At 37.7% G+C, this 13,649-nt stretch overlaps 1 long non-coding RNA gene and 1 pseudogene across 1 annotated transcript; one reads left to right on the forward strand and one right to left on the reverse strand.

The window, feature by feature from the left end:
• Positions 1-1,018: 1,018 nt before the first annotated feature.
• LOC139706529 (uncharacterized) lies at positions 1,019-11,644 on the forward strand. The gene is made up of 2 exons (XR_011708147.1): positions 1,019-1,286; positions 10,954-11,644. It is a non-coding gene; the product is annotated as an uncharacterized lncRNA (long non-coding RNA).
• Positions 5,155-5,782, reverse strand: LOC114092821 (high mobility group protein B1 pseudogene; annotated as a pseudogene).
• Positions 11,645-13,649: the final 2,005 nt, after the last annotated feature.

Raw genomic sequence — 13,649 nt, forward strand, 5'->3', positions numbered from 1 at the left:
GATGCTTGAAAGCAGTAAGACACCATGACTATTAGCAGCAAACTGCAGCTCTCTGAAGTCAAGTATGAAAAAATTGGATTATCTCTGAGGGACATTGCAGAACATTTCTCCAAAAGCGTTTAGTTCAAAGAAATTATTTAGTAAGGGAGTTATGAGACTCTGCATTTGTTCTAATGGCTTCTCATATCAATCCTAAAATGTTATTTTACATTTTAAAACTCCCTTTCGATTATGTCATTAACTAAGGTTTCTGTTCTTTGTTCAGTATGTTTTACAAGAGAATCTTGAAAAATTATCATTCCCTTCAAATCTTTGCAGAAACGTTGAACAGTAACTTAGCAGTAGTGAATAAAAATAAACAGCTGGTTTACTATAATTCTTATACATGGATTTGATATTCACCAGTATTTCTGAAAATAACAAAGCAGCATAAGAATTCATAAGCAAAAGATCTTTTTTTTTGGTGGTGGGGGGTAAGGGTATCTGGGATTAAACTCAGGGGTACTGGACCACTGAGCCACATCCCCAGGCCTATATTGTATTTTATTTAGAGACAGGGTCTCAGTGAGTTGCTTAGTGCCTTGCTTTTGCTGAGGCTGGCTTGAACTTGATATCCTCCTGCCTCAGCCTCCTGAGCCACTGGAATTACAGGCATGCACCACCATGCCTGGCACAAGGGATAGTTTATTAAGCATGTTTTTTTATCAGCAAATTTGAAATATATAACGCATCAGTCACCACCATATTATGCAATAAATTTCAAAAAAAAATATTTCTCCCTTCTAACTAAAACTTTATTTCCTGTTATAAGGAGCCACTATCATAGACATGCAGGGACTCTTGAAGTTGCTAGGCGTAAGGAACAGCAGCCATAGGCATGCTTAGTCATGTCTGGTTGCAACTGATAAGGAGGTATAAGGGGTACTGGCCATAGGCATGCTTAGCAATGATTGGTTGCAATTGATAAGGAGCACAGTTCCATGGACATGTGCAAAGAACATGCCCTGTTGCAATTACATCATCTCACTGGACATAACCAGTGGACACTGACTCTCAATAGGTGTAGCCAATCACTAAGGAACACCACCAACTTGGAACTATATTTAAATCACTTGTCCTGCCACATCAAAGAGTTTCATTCTGAGGACAAGAGTGAGACTGGCTGCCTTGATGTCCATCCCCAGATCAACTCCACCATTCCTTGACTTCCAACTGTGGGCTGGAGAGTAACATTGGACATCTACAACATCTTCTCTTTGGCTAAAAGAAGTTACATGGTATCAGAGGTACTTTGGGGCTCATAGTTGCCCTAGGATTGTGTGATTTGCTTGTAGTGTTTAATTACCCTAGGATTATATGATTTGTTTGTAGTGTTTAATTAGTGTGCATGGAATGCTAGTTGGGGTGCTCCAGCACACCCAACACTTTTTGCATTAATTGTTTGTGTTTATTGATTGGTGTGTGACAGAATATACGCTTGCATTTAAAGACAATCCACCTCTAAGTATTAATAGTGCCACTTATGACACCTTTACAATTATTTTTCTAACATGAGATCCCAAATAAAAGTGATAACTTGTTTATTGTTTCATTGTAGAAAAATTAAGTTTTTCTCTTCCAGCTCTGTGACCCTGTGTAATGCAGTTAATCCAATTAGCATCAATTTCTTTATCTATAAAATATACATGTTCATATTTTATTTTCTCTTGTTTTTATAAGCACTAAGTGTGGGAACCTGTGTCAAGTGCCCCATACATATTAACATGTAATAAGATTATGTCTCCTTGCCTGTCATCTCTGAGCAAGGTAACTTCAACTCTCCTAAATAATATTTATTGTTTTAAAAGGTTATATGAAGTTTTAAAATTAGCAACCATAAAAAAGAAAAAATGTTTATAAATTCTCAATGAGTGATATCTGTGCCATTAATTACATATTCTTATTGAATATGGTGTGAACGAATTTGTCTCAAATTTAAGATTAACCATGCTAACTTTTGCAACTTTGTTGAGTTGACATAGAATATGAGATTTTTTTAACAATTCCACAAATGGGTAAGTATATGAGCAGGAATATTTCAGTGTGTTCAGAGAAAGCAACATAGTTGTAACAGTAGGAGAGAGAATGTATGGGTTTGCTAGAGCTGCCATAACATAGTGTCACAGATCGGTTGGCTTCAACAGCAGAAATTTATTTTCTCATAATTCTGTGGGTGGTACTTCTGAGATCAAAGTGTCAGCAGGATGAATTTCTTCTTAGGGCTTTTCTTCTTTGTTTGTAGCTAGTCCCCTCCTATAATGTTTCCTCTGTTCATGGTCTGTGTCCTAATCTCCTCTTTTTATAAGAACACCAGTCAGACTAGAGCCCATCCTAAATTAATTACTTCTTTAAAGACCCTCCTTTAATCTAATTACATTTTTGAAGATTACAGTGGTCGCCAAACTCAGTTATAATTCTGAGGTACTGGGATTTAGGATTTTGACGTGATTTGGGGGGACAGGACCCATAACAAAGAGGAATATGGCAGAAAAAAAAAGTGCTGCCTTCAATCTTTTGTGGTTTCCTTTCCTTTTCTTTCTTTCTTTCTTTCTTTTTAATGTGAATGTGCTGGTTTTGCTTTGTTTTTGTGAGACAATGGAAGAAGTGGGGGAGTGAGTTCTGAGGACTCTTTTATGTAAAAAGAAACAATAAAAAGGGTCAGTAACTTGAAACCACATGGGAAAGGGAGGGTCTTTTTTTAAGTTGAGAGAATGCCTACTCTGTCTTCTCATGGAGAACAGAGAAGAGATAATTGTAGGGACAAAGTTCTTTGTGCACAAGATGGGGATGGGATTTGCTGTATTCAGAGGTTGGATTTAAATAGGAACATGCAGAAGAAATTTATCACTGTTACTTCATTCTTGGGCTTCTCCATCTGTTTAAATGCATCTCTACTTCCTCCTTTCTCACTTTAAAAAATCAAGGAATAAAAAAATCTAACATAAACCTAAGGAAGAAAGGGAAAAGGGGAGGAGGAAAAAAGGAGAGAGGCAGGGAAGATGGTTGGTTGGTTAGGAATTTACAAAGTGGAATTTATTTTTAACATTTTGACAAAATTAATTCTTAGGAAAACAACTTTGCTTAGACTCTACTTATTGGTGGGAGTATGGCTGCAATTCTGAGGACCAGTTAAAGTCAAGGATTTCGAGAAAAGGAGCCAGAATGAAGGGAAGGGACTTTAATAAAAAAGAGAGAAGAACAAAACTGGTTGCGCTGAGGTGGGAGTCATAAGAAGAAATTCTAGTGGCAAGGAAGCCAGAAAGCAGCTTTCGAAGAACAGAAAACGTGAGATTTTAAATTGCTTTGTTGCTTTTTCTAGCCAAGATAGATTAACAGGGACCAGATTTGGCCTCCCTTCAGAAAGAACTAAAAATCTGGGGGGGGGGGGAAATACTAGAAACAAGGACTCAGGAAGTACAGGACAGTGAGAGAGAGAAAGAGAAAGAAAGAAGGATTTGATCAATTATTATAGAACCCTAGAATCATCCCAGCTATTCATTGCAGAGAGTTTCAATATAGCAGGCCAGGCAGGAGGAATTCAGGTAGATCCCGAAGGTATCCCTGGAAGGAAGAGACCAACCTGGGAGTCCAGAAAGTCCCCTCCAGTATTATCAAGGTAAGAGTACAAAGGTGAGGTCTGCAACAGAGAGCTCCAAGGACTTTGATGAGCACAAATGAGGGAATCAGCAAGGTCCAGGAAAGAGCCAATAACCAAACCAACCCCTGCATTCATACAGGTGAAGGAATGACTTATATTCTCACCAGTCACATTGGAAAACCTTCATAGTCCACAAGGTAGAGCACCTAAATTGTCTAGCAAAATCACCTGTAGACAAAAGGTTGCTCCTTGTCCCATCTGAAAAAAAGGACAGAAAGAGAAGGAGAAGGAGAAGATGGAGAAGAACAAGAGGATAGAATAAAAATAAATCAAACTGCTTCCATTAAAAATAACAATATAAAGATTCCTCAAAAAGCTGAAAATAGAATTACTATATGATTTATCTATCCCACTTCTGAGTATACATCCAAAATAAGTGACATTAGTGTGTCAAAGACATCCCTATACTCCCGTGTTTATTGCAACACTATTCACGTTTGCTAAGATATAGAATCAATCTAGTTGCCCACAGACAGATGATTGATTAAAAAAAATTTGTTCACAATGGAATATAATTCAGCCATAAAGAAGAATTCAATATAATTCAGCCATAAAGAAGAATTCAATTCTATCATTTGCAGCAAAATCGATATTATGTTAAGTAAAATAAGAAAAAAGAAAGGCAAATACATTTTTAAAGGCAAGCAATCCTTTCTCATATGTGAAAGCTGAAATAGTCTCAAAGTAGAAGAAAGAGAAATAGTGACTATTAGAGTCTAGGAAGTGTAGAGGGCATGGGATAGAGTAAAGTTGGATAATGGATACCAAGACATAGTTAGGCAAAAAAAAAAAAAAATGAGTTCTAGTGTTCTAAAACACAGTGAAATGACTACAGCTCACAATAACCTATTAAATATTTTTTAACTAATAAAAAATTATATTTACCTAGAAGCATTCAGAATGTCAACAAAACAACTGCAACTTTGTTTTTATCAATTACAGAGTGGTATTCAGTTAACAAAACAATTATTTGTTATAAGTTGCATCTGAGACAATGGAAGATGAAAAACTACCATCCCCAAATATAACTAATCTGTGCTGTGCACCAACGAGAACCTGCTTTAAATTTCCATGGCAATTTACAACCCCATACTGCACCAGGCAAAGTAAGTGGCTATTGAAAATATCACCAGGACAGGGCTATCTAAAGACACATTTGGTAGTGGGTTGACTATACAAAGAAAAGAAAAGAAAGAAAAAAGAAAAGAACAGAAAAGAAAGAAAGGAAGAAACTGTATGGTTAAAAAACAAATCTTACACAGCCTTACATTTCAATTTTTTTTTCTTTGTTTTATATCCGAGGCTATAGCTTAGTGGCAGAGCACTTGCCTAGCACATGTGATGCACTGGGTTCGATCCTCAGCACTGCATAAAAATAAACAAATAAAATAAAGGCATGCTGTCCATCTAGAACTAAAAAAAAAAAGTGTGAGTTGTACACAGGGGGGTTAAATGTTTTATAGACAAGAAAAAAACTGTGCTAGATCCAACTTATTCATCATGCCATCTTCTTCATCTTCATCTTCCTCCTCTTCCTTTTTTTTCTTTCTTTTTTTAGCCTTGACAACTCCCTTTACTTGCAGCAATAGGTTTTCCTTCAGCTCCATAGGCAGCAATATCTTTTTCGTATTTTTCCTTCAGCTCAGCAGCTTGCTTTTCATAAGGCTGCTTGTCATATGCAGCAGTGTTGCTGCACATCTCTCCCAGTCTCTTTGCAACATCACCAGTCGATAGACCAGAATGTTCTCCCTTGATTTGGGGGTGATATTCAGAATAGAACAAGAAGAAGGTCGACGAAGGCCTCTTGCTGCATTGGGATCCTTGAGCTTCTTTTTGGTTTCCCCTCTAGAGGGATATAGGTTTTCATTTCTCTTTCATACCAGGATTTGTCCACTTTCGCCATATCTTCAAATTTTCCTTTCTCTTTAGTAGACATGGTCTTCCACCTCTCTGAGCACTTAGAAAACTCTGAGAAGTTGACTGAAGCATATGGGTGCTTCTTCTTGTGCTCCTCCCGGCAAGTTTGCACAAAGAATGTAGTGATAACATTTTGCCTCCCGGTTTCTAAGGATCTCCTTTGCCCATGTTTAGTTTTTTTTCCTCAGTGAGGTACAGAGTCACCCAGTGCCCATCCGACTCTCACTTGCCCTGGCGCTATCTCTGTGGAGCTCAATGTACTGCAATGACCTATTAACTATTTTATGATGAACTAAAAGAGAAGAGTTTGAAAACTTCAAATAAAGAAATGAAAAGGAGATACAATGGCTAATTACTCTGATTTGCTCAATACATGTGTTGAAATACCACACTGTATCCTGTTATTAAGTATAATTATTATGTTAAGAAAACAAAATACACATTTTCCAAAAACAGTTATTGTAAATTTTTCAAAGCAAAAAAAAAAAAAAAGAGTGTAGCAAAAGCATGTTAAGTACAGCAATAGTAAATGCAGAGCCAAATCAAACTGTACAGAAAAGATAGCATCTGAGGAGAGAGAGGGAAACATTTTTTAAATATCACTGCATTGACAGAAGATGAGACTGTACAGAAGAAATGAATAGGAAACTTTAAGACATACCAATAGCAACTATCAAAAATGAAAAAAAGCGTTGGATAACTTCAAATGGCCTAATTTATGTGTAACTTGAGTCCCCAAGGAAGTGGGTGATAGAACAAAAAATATGGTTGGCCTAAAATTTAGGAAATTAAATAGAAACAATAGATCCATAGGTCTTGAAAATGCCAATAAATCTCAAGCACAAAAACAAAGAAAACTATACTAAGGCACATCAAAATCAGCTTTAAAAACAGATACAAAGCAAAATCTTAAATTCAGCTAGAGGAAAAAAACATCACGTCACTTCTGATAGAGAAACAAATGATTGAAGATTTTTATACCAGAATAGAACAAGCCAGAAAATAGTAGAGCAATATCTTTAAAATACTGAAAGAAAATATATCTCCACCAAATTTGATCCTCGGTGTTTTAGTCAGATTTTTCATTGCTGTGACCAAAAGCCCCCGAGAAGAATAATTATAGGAGAAGAATTTTACTTTAGGACTCATGGTTTCAGAAGTCCATGATTTCAACTGTCCATAGACAGTTGGCTCCATTCCTCAGGGTTCACAGCAAGGTAGAAAGTCATGGTGGAAAAGGTAGAACATACAGTGGAGGGAAGCAGCTCAGGACATCACACCTAAAAGGAGAGGGAAAGAGCATTCCGCTCAACAAGGGCAAAATATGTAGTCCAAAGGCATGCTCCCAATGACCCACCTCCTCCATCCACACCCTACCTACCTCCAGTGAGCACCCAGTTCATCCCTCGCAGGAGATCAATGCACTGATTATGTTAAGATTCTCATAACTCAATCATTTCACCTCTAAGCTTTCTTACATTGTCTCACACATGAGCTTTGGGGGAACACCTCGTATCTAAACCATAATACTCAAAGAAAATACTTTTCCAAAAAGAAAATGAAATAGGGGGGATGTGGCTCAAGCGGTAGCGCGCTAGCCTGGCATGCGTGCGGCCCAGGTTCCATCCTCAGCACCACATACAAACAAAGATGTTGTGTCCGCCGAGAACAAAAAAAAAATATTAAAAAAAAGAAAAGAAAATGAAATAGATTTTTCTGGATTTACAAAAGCTTATTGGTAGAACTTGAGTGCAAAAGAAAGATGACAACAGACGAAAATCTCAATCAATGGAAAGGAATGAAGAAGAATGGTTAAAATGGGATGGATATAGAAAAAGTTCTTATGAAGTTTCGGTTATTTTTGAAAAGGTAATGAGTATCAAAAGCCAAAATATTAGCAGTGTATTTAGGGATTTCTCTCTATGTGTCCGTTGTGATGTTTGTCGTGCTCCACAAATTGAAGAAGAAAAAAAAAAGCATTGCCACCTCTGGTGTCCTGCCTAACCTGATTCACCTTCTGAATTTTTGTTGTGTTCTTTTATAAGTTATATTTATCCCACCTTTTAGTCAGAAAATTAAATAAAAATGAAGAATATGTGTTCATACAAAATTGCTTTTACATCTCTTTTTTTTTTTAATTGAAGGTGTAGACATAGATGATTAGGTTTTGTGACATATGGCCCAATGAGAAAGCCTCAAACAGCACAACAGTTCTTGTTTTTATTTCTTTTATAGTTTCATTGAGGTATAATGAACTTACAAAAACTGCATATTTTAAAGTGTACAATTTACAAGATTTGATATGTTTATGTACCCACTGAACAATCCCCCCAGTTACTAAAAGGAACATTCAGAGATTGAATCTGGATATTCAGTAGTCCAGGAGGCATCCATTTCAATTGACTAGACATGTGCAGAAAGTGGAAGATAGAATTGCCTTTTGCAAACTTTCCAGATATTAGGGGGCCATTGCAACTCCCCACTGGCCAATGGATTATTTCAAGTACACTTTAGTTACTTCCTATGTTTTTCTTTACAATAATAAAGAGAATGGTTTTCCAATTTTTACATGTAATGGAGAGTGTGATATTTCACCCCGCATGTACAGTTGGCCTGCTGCAGTTACATAGATGTTGGCATAATGCATGAGCCTCCTGTGTCAGTGACAAAGACTTGACAACTCAAGGCACGATGAGCAGCAGGAGCATCTACACATTTTGTCTCAGTTCCTGAAGCTTCATGTCAAGATGGTTACACAGATACTGAATACCACCTGCACACAGGGTGGATTACAATGCAGGAGAGAAACCTGAGCTAAGGGACCCCCTATCTTTTATTTTGAGCAGTAAGCATGCCTACCTTTTACTATACAGAGAGAGATTTTGTCTGTACTTCAAGGCTATTCTTACACTAACAACTCTGTGAGGATAGTCCAGAACAATGGTCAGTCAGTGCTTCTGCTCACAGATGTTAAGAAACATGAAGTGACCCTATTGTGTCCCAAAAGTAGCATCTGCTCACTTCTGTATTATCCTGACTTCTGGTGAATTTTTTTCATGAGTACATCATTTCACCCTTCTGATTAATCTGACCAACAAAGGCTCCAGCTTAAACTTTTCAATTTTTCCCATACAACATTAAATTCATGCTGTTATTACAGAATTAGAGCAACCAACAGGATTGATCTCAACCAGGCCTCTAAGGTCTTGGATGGAAACAGCTTGATAAATGCCATAAACTTTTAGGGTTTATTTTTTAAAGTACATTTAAAATAGAAAAAATAGTCTAAAGCTGACATAACAAAGTATAGGAAAGAACGTGAATGAATCTGACATAACTTTCCCATGTACACGTATGAATGCACCACAGTGAATCTCAACATCGTGTACATCCACAAGATTGGATCCTAATTAGAGTAAGATGTATTCTGTATTTGTATAAATATGTCAAAATAGACTCTACTATCATGTGTAACTAAAAAAAAAATTTAAAGAAAAGCAAAGTACCACTGATGGTGTGGCTTAAGTAACAGAAAAATTATTTTCTATAGTTCTAGAGGTTAGAAGTTCAAAATAGAGATACCAGCAGGTGTAGTTTCTCCTGAGACTGCTCCTTATCTCAGAGATGGCCATCTTCTTGATGTATCCTCACATGGACTTTCCTCTGTGCTTATGCTTCCTTGGTGTCATTATCTTCTTCCTTTCCTTCCCCTTTCTCCCTATTCTCCTCCTCCCCCTTCTCTTCCTTTTTCTTCCTCTTCTTCTTCCTCCAGTCATTTGGGATTAGAGCCTCACCACCAGTGTCTTTTATCTTAAGTCTGAGATGAAGATGTCAATGGGGTTGTCTTCTTCTGAGAGCCCCTCACCTTAGCTAGTAGATGTTGGTGTTCACATGGGGTTTCTTCTGTGTGTATTCATGTCCTACTCTTCTTGTTCTAAAAGGACAGTAGCCATATTGAATTATGGTTCACCCTATGGTTTCATTTTCACTTAATCACTTCTTTAAAGAATATATTTTCTAATACAGTCACAATCTGAGGTGTTAAGGGTTAGGCTTCAACACATGGATTTGGTGGTAACGCAATGAGTCTATAACAGAAAGTGAGGTAGGTTTCTCCTTAACTTTCTGTATAGATCTTTTGACTTGGTCTGAGGCATTAATCCAGCTAAAGCAGGATGCATTAAGAATTATAGATTCCACACTGGCCCATAAGGATAATCTCATCATCTATACCAAACCCAGTTAGGCTAAACCTAATACCTTCCAGGCCTTTGGCTAAAGACAGGGATAAATTTCTCACCATTTTTCCCCCCAAATGAGTGACTCACATCACAGGAAATACTGCCAACAGGAAGACATGAAAATGAGTCAATGATCCCTCCCAGGAGCTCCCCAGAGTAAGCAATGATAGTCTGATTTTGGAGAAAACTCCACAGTCATCTGAGGATACAGTCAACTGATGTATTTTCTTACATACTAGATGGTCTCACACAAAAACCTTGAGCATACAAATAGCTGTGTTTTCAGGAGAGATAAAAATGAATGTCCGTCCTCACACAAGAAGTTCTGTCCTAGAGACACATATACTGACCCTGGAAAAAATATGTTTTTTACAGTTGTTAAACCTTATATCATTTGGGAAGCACAGGTTTATAGTGTTTCCAGTGTGGCTTCAATCCCAGCTGATGGACCTTGGGGTTCACAGTTTGGTTTGAATAATTGAGTCTATCTTTGGTTTATGAAGGGCTTCAGTGAGGACAGTGAGTCCATCTAGTCATTTTCCCTTCCACTACCCACTGAGCAGAACTTGTGTTCCTCACAGATGACTGAGCCACAGCTGTAGGAGTGGAGCTGAGGCAAACATCTAGAGGCAGTGGTAGATGTTTTATGTGGAAAGTGCAGGAGCTGGGGCCTTCCCTTGCTCCTTCCAATAAGCTTCTGAGTAAAATTTAGGGGAATGATCAAATTGTAATCAAAGCTATCTGGCTTTGACTACAGCAGTATCATAAATTTAATTGTGAAATTTGGAAAAGCCACACCAAATTGTTTCTCCTTCATGAAAAAAGCTTCAGGGTCAATACTGTAAGAAAAGAGATCATTAATCTCCTTTCCTACTCTGCAAATTCCAAGGTCTGAGGAATTTATTTTCCAGGTGCCGAAGTTATTATTCTCCCTCCGCCGCCACAAAATCAATATGTCCCATTCCAGTAGCTATAACTTTACCTTTTGGAATCATCCCCTAATTATACCTAGCCCTTTTATTAGAAAAGTCTGGTTCAAGAGGGGCAAGAGTATTTTTACAAAATTTATAGACTTATGTTCTCTGCTTTGACCCTCAGGGCTATCTATAGAAGTCATCCAGCAGATATCTTCAATCAAGTGGTCATTATTTTCTGGATAAAGAATCATGCCAATCCAACATCAGAATCCAGATGGAAGAACCAGCAATCACCTTGAATGTACTAGACCCCATTTCGGCCTAGATGTATTGGAAGTTATACCAACCAAGCCAACCTGGGGTTACAATTAAGAAAAAAAATCAAACCCAGGAAGATCAAATTGCAGTTCAAAAATTAGATTCTGTGTAATAGAACCCTCTTCTCCTTCATCCTGATCACTACCCAATGTGCTAATTTTCAAAAAGTGTTATAACAAATTATCACAAACTTGGGGGTTTAAGACAGCAGGAATTTATTCTGTCATGATTCTGAAGGCTAAAATTTACAAAATCAAAGTGTTGGCAGGGCCTTGTCCTCTCTTAAGTCTAAGGAAGAATGTCTCTGTGTCTTCCAGTTTCTGGTGACACCTGGTATTCCTTGGCTTGTGAAAATGTAAACCTAATCTTGGCCTCCATCTTCATATGGCCTTATTTCCCGTGTGTCTATGTCTACATCCCCCTCTCCTTTCTTTTATAAAGACACTGGTTATTGAATTTAGTGTCCATCCTAAATTCAGGATAATTTCATCTCAATATCCATAACGAATAATATCTGCAAAAAATCTTTTTTTCCTAATAAAGTCTCATTCTGAGTTTCCGGGTAGATATGAATTTGCAGGGAACAAAATTCAACCTACTGTACCCAGGAAGAAGGCAAGAAAAGAACATCTATTAAGGGACAGCTGCACTCAGTGACCAAACTCCTTACTAATATGGAGATCTTCAAAATTCTAGGAATGGAACCACAACTTGACCCAGCTATCTCAGTCCTCAGTATATATCCAAAGGATTTAAAATCAGTGTACTATAGTGACATGGCCACATCAATGTTTATAGCAGCTCAATTCACAATAGCTAAAATATAGAGCCAACCTAGGTGCCCTTCAGAAGATGAATGGATGAAGAAAATATGGCATATATACACAATGGAGTATTACTCATCCATAAAGAAGAGTGACTTTATGGTATTTGCCAGAAAATGGATGGATCTGCAGATTATCATGCTAAATGAAATAAGCCAGTCCCCCAAAACTTAAGGTTAAATATTTTTACTGATATGTAGAAGCTAACCCACAATAAGAAGAGGGAGGAGAAAAATAGAAATTCAGTAGATTAGACAAAGGGAAATGAAGGGAAGGGAGAGGGGATTTGAAAAGGAAATATAATGGAATCAGTCTAATATAATTTTCCTGTGTTCATATATGAATACACCACAATGAATCCCACCATTGTGCACATCATAAGAATGGGGTCCTACTTAAAATGATATAGATTCTATATTTGTATAATTATATCAAATTGGATTATACTGTCATGTATAACTAAAAAAAAGCAACAAATTAAAAAAAAAAAAATAAGTGAACCAGGAGAGGTGACAGAGGTAAAATCAGAAATTTCAAGTTGATTTTTGAGATAAACCATTAAACATTCAATAATAGCAGTCGCCCTAACCATCAGTGAATGAGACTCAAGCATTCAGAGCAATCTCTGTGAATTCAGGAGTAAGAGATAACATCTCCCTCAAAAGAGTAATCATCACTCTTTTATGTGAAGATGAGAAGATGTTCAAGTAAAGTGAGCTGTGTTTAATTCCATTTCCATCTAACAAAAGAGTCGTTAGCCAGAGACTGTGGTAAGCCATTGTTATAGATCGTGGCCGCCATTAGAAGATGGCGCCGGTTTCCACTGTGGCCTGTGGTAAACAACTCCTTTTATGGAGAGTTGGCGCGCAATCCCTGACCGCCCTATGAGAAAGATCCACATGGCGGCTTAAGATTGGTATGCGGGAGGCTTTATTAGGCTATGCTTGGGCGCTCGGCGGGGGGTCGCTAGAAGATGATACTTGAATCAAGGCCTGAATAAACTGCTGAAAGAAGAATCCTGTGTCGTGTTTTCCCTTGCCGGCGAGGGGTCGTGACAAGAGACCAAGGGATCCATCACAAAGTGAGAATCAGACCACAGAGTCGCAAGGCCTCCTCAGGTCAGCCATTCAATTTCAATAAGATTCTATGGTGAAATGGGTGGGGCGGTGCATGCCTGTAATTCCAGCACCTTGGGAGGTTGAGGCAGGAGGATGGCAATTTCAAAGTCAGCTGCAGCAACTTAGCAAAGTCCTAAATAAATTGGTGAGACCCTCTTTCAAAATAAAAAGGACTGGGGTTGTGCCTCCATGGTTAATCACCCTAGGTTCAATTTCTGGTACAAAAAATAAAATAGAAATAAAAAGATCCTATGGTCCTATAGTGAGCTCATAGCTGCTCTTCAGAAGGGTTTACCTGACAGCCATATCATAGAGGAGATGAATGTAAACCCCAAAAGGTGTCTGTGAATGAAGGCCACCTCATTTAGCCAGAGTTTATAATCCTCAAAATAGTCACAAAAACCTGTATCTCAAAATGATCACTCGGTCTAAGTCCCAAAGGTGTTAGCATTTCTCTACCAGTGACTCTTCTTGATTGGTAGACTTCTCTCTGGCACTTATAGGACAGGGTTATGTAAGCATAAGACATACTATTTCTACTACACATTCAGGTAGGAATCTATAGCAATAGAACATTAAGTTGGCTCCAAAGAACAAGTTTTACAATGTCACTCTGG

The sequence above is a fragment of the Marmota flaviventris genome, chromosome 7 (assembly GCF_047511675.1).
Source record: "Marmota flaviventris isolate mMarFla1 chromosome 7, mMarFla1.hap1, whole genome shotgun sequence".
Classification (NCBI taxonomy): Eukaryota; Metazoa; Chordata; class Mammalia; order Rodentia; family Sciuridae; genus Marmota; species Marmota flaviventris.